The sequence below is a fragment of the Triticum aestivum genome, chromosome 3A (genome assembly GCF_018294505.1).
Source record: "Triticum aestivum cultivar Chinese Spring chromosome 3A, IWGSC CS RefSeq v2.1, whole genome shotgun sequence".
NCBI lineage: Eukaryota > Viridiplantae > Streptophyta > Magnoliopsida > Poales > Poaceae > Triticum > Triticum aestivum.
In genome coordinates, this window is record NC_057800.1 from 303,318,929 (window position 1) to 303,323,043 (window position 4,115).

Sequence of the window (4,115 nt, forward strand, 5' to 3'; positions counted from 1 at the left end):
ACATCGAGGGCTCTGAAGGAGTCGATGCCGATCGCCACGGGCGGCGCCGCCGTCGGCGCCGACGGGTCACGAAGGTGTGGGTCGTCCCTCCTGGGGTCCACACCGAGGGCTCCTCCCAAGATATCGTGCTCCACGCCACCATGCCTTCTCAGTCTTGGATTCGCCTTCCTCCCTTCTTCGCCTCCATCATCCCGCAGGGAGAACTCCTGGAGCTTTGGCTGCAGCACGCCAGCTGCAGCACCCTCACGACCGAGGCAGAGGTCGCGGTCGTTGCCCCGGGCGAGGTCTTCATGACTCGAGGCTGGAGCGAAATCGCCCAGGTTTGCAGGACAAGAGGTGCCTTCATGATCCACTTGGAGTATGATGGTGCTTCGGTGATGTTCTTCAAGGTCTTCGATGCGAACGGGCGCCGACTGGAGTGCTGCCCCGGGAGAGGTGGTCGGGACCCTGCTACGGCGAGGACTGGGCCCGCCGACCGCTCCCTTGGCGGCTGCTTAGGCGGCGGAGGTGGCGGAGGGTCCAGCGACTCCGGCGAGCTCTTCGCAACTCCGGAGACGAGCGACGGCAGCTACGAGCCCCTGAGCCGGCGCCGCTCCTGGAGCAGGGCGGGCTCGTCAGGCCATCACCGACTCTGATCTGGATGGGGTTGGTGCCGGTGCTTGACGGCCCATTGTTGATGATGGCGTCTTTTGCAGGGGCGCATGTAGTTAGAGTCCTTTTAGGATCTGTTCCCTGCGAGGAATCAAAGACGCGTCCTGTGGGGGCTTGTAAGGTGCCTGTGATCCTGTTTTGTTAATATAACCCTCGTCGTAGAATTGTGTGAGTTGCTCATTCCGTCTTAGCTCAGTTCTCCCTTTGGAACCTCACGAGGGCTTGGTGCTCTGCACCGACAGGTCCCAGTCCCAAGGCGGCTTCAGCCGTCGCTGGTATGCCAGGTCGCGATGCCGTGGTCAAGGCCAGGAGGTGAGCGACCCGGGGTTCGGTAAGAGCCTCTGATTCGCGATGCTCAGGAGGTCCCCTTTGGCGCTCAAGCAGCCGTCGTTCGATGAGAAAGGAGAGCGGTGTCGCTAACACGGGATTGCATTAGGTGCGGGGATGGTGCCACGGTAGCTGGTGCTTCTGGGTGGTGACTTATCTCGAGAATCAGGGACCGCTCTCTGGTGTGTCGCTGGGTCCGTGCATCGGCAGGCGTGAGGTTGCTCGGCGAGGTCCTCGCGTGTCCCTCCCCTCTTGCCTTTGCTCCCCTTTCTGCTCTACGTCCTCGGGTCCCGGCCCTTGAGCGAGTCTCAGCCGTCGCTGGTATGCCAGGTCGCGATGCCGTGGACAAGGCCAAAGGGTGATGGCTGGAGAGCCAGTAGGAGCCCTGAGTCACGATGCTCAGGCACCCCCCCTGTAATGTGCAAGCGGTTCGCGCGGATGAGAGTGAAGGAGACACCGCAAGGGCCTCGCCTGACGCAGCTCCTTTAGGAGATCCTGTAGACCCATCATAGAAAGAACGAGGGGTTGCCATGACAATTGACAGTCAACCGTTGGTTGCTCCCGTGGGGCGATGAGGCACTAAAGGCTTGACGAGGTGGCGCCATGCGGGGCTGCCGCGGCCAGAGCTCAACCATTCAGGTTTGTCGGTGTTGCAGGGACGGACCCATGCGCAAGCGTCGTGCCGTTTGGGAGCAGCTCCGTCAGTTGGCGTCAGTTGAGCGGGCAACTAGGTCAAACACATTAGCCGCGAAGGAGTGGATTCATTGAAATAGATACTGGGAAGGCGGACATCACTGGGTCAGGCCCGAGCGACCTGGGGATGATGCAGCCCGTGGGGAGCCCCCAACAAAGTAAGCTAACAACATGAAATAAAAGGGATACATGCTGCAGGGATGGACCCACGCGGCCTGGGAATAATGCAGCCCTGGGGAGCGCTCCCAGCTGGAAATGAAACTTGAAAGATGTCACCTGACGATGTTGAGGACGAAGGAGTGTTGGTGTAGCAGACTCGGTGGGCTGCAGAAGCCGATCCTCATGAACCCGAGGCCCCTGGCTCCGGAAGCGCTGGTGGCTCCTCGCGGGCCATCTCCATCTCCGCCAGGGCTGCGGAACACCTGGTGAGGGAGTCCTAGATTAGGGGGTGTTCGGGTAGCCGGACTATACCTTCAGCCGGACTCCTGGACTATGAAGATACAAGATTGAAGACTTCGTCCTGTGTCCGGATGGGACTTTCCTTGGCGTGGAAGGCAAGCTTGGCGATGCGGATATTCAAGATCTCCTACCATTGTAACCGACTCTATGTAACCCTAACCCTATCCGGTGTCTATTTAAATCGGAGGGTTGTAGTCCGTAGGCAATCAACTCCATATGCAACAATCATACCATAGGCTAGCTTCTAGGGTTTGGCCTCCTTGATCTCGTGGTAGATCTACTCTTGTACTACCCATATCATCAATATTAATCGAGCAGGACGTAGGGTTTTACCTCCATCAAGAGGGCCCGAACCTGGGTAAAACATCGTGTTCCCTGCCTCCTGTTACCATCCGGCCTAGACGCACAGTTCGGGACCCCCTACCCGAGATCCGCCGGTTTTGACACTGACATTGGTGGTTTCATTGAGAGTTCCTCTGTGTCGTCGCCTTTAGGCCCGATGGCTCCTTTGATCATCAACAACGATACGGTCCAGGGTGAGACTTTTCTCCCCGGACAGATCTTCGTCTTCGGCGGCTTCGCTCTGCGGGCCAATTCGCTCGGCCACCTGGAGCAGATCGAAAGCTACGCCCCTGGCCATCAAGTCAGGTTTGGAAGCTTAAACTACACGGCCGACATCCGCGGAGGCTTGATCTTCGACGGGTTCGAGCCACGACCAAGCGCGCCGCACTATCTCGAGGGGCATGATCTAGCTCTGCCTCCGGACAGTGTCCTGGAGGCCGATACGCATCGGTTCCGACCCCTAACTCGGAGCCTATTGCGCCAATCGAGGATGATCGGTTGGACGTCACCTCGGGGGCTTCAATCTCAAAGGCGATCGAGCCGAACGCTAGCCCCAGACTCTGCATGATCCGTGACTGCGAGGATCTGGACTCCTTTCCGAACTCCGAACCCCCCGCGCCCCTGCCGATCGAATCCGATTGGGCGCCGCTAATGGAGTTCACCGCCGCAGACATCTTTCAGCACTCGCCTTTTGGCGATATCCTGAACTCTCTCAAGTCTCTCTCTTTATGAGGAGAGCCCTGGCCGAACTACGGTCAGCGAGGATGGGATACGGACGATGAAGAAATTCAAAGCCCACCCACCACCCACTTGGTAGCCACTGTCAACAATTTAAACGACGTGCTCAACTTCGACTACGGAGACATCGACAGCATGGATGACGATGCAGGAGATACCGACTAACCAACGCCCATAGGGCATTGGACAGCCACCTCATCTCACGATGTGTACATGGTGGATACCCCTAAAGGAAGCAACAACGAGGAAAAAGGGGACAGGACAGGAGTTCGACCCCCCGAAAAGAAATCAAAGCATCGGCGTAAACGCCGACCCAAGCCCCGCCTCGACAAAAACCCAGCCATAGAGCAGGACGAGCAAGTAGACGACGAGCAGGCCTTAGAGCAACCGTCCGAACAGGGCAACACGGATAGAGAAACCGAACATCCCTCCTCCGGCAAAAACGGCATTCCGGACGACCTCACGCCGGATAAACCTATGGAGCAGAAGAATCTCCACGAGAGGTTCGTTGTAACTGCACGCAGCCTAAAAAGCAGAAGCGGAAGCTAAAAACAGCGGAAGATGCACTCCGGATTAGATGGAGCAAAGTAATTAGTACCGCAGATAAATACGGCGACAGTCGCCGCACTAAAAGTTATCCGAAAAGAAAGCTACTGCCTGAATTCGACGAAGAGGCCCTAGAGCTCTGGCATTCAAAAAATGAGAAAACCACACGGCCGGATAGACGACCCCATAAAGCGGCAAGCGGCGCCGCACCTAAATCGGCATGCGACCCACTTAAGGATTCGCATCATGGCCCAGTCAGGTCCACTTATGGGCCAAGAAAGCAAGCTCTCGTAAGCAACGCTATGAAGCCATCATCAGAATCCGGCACACCCAAATACAGGGGCGCTGCACACCCCCTA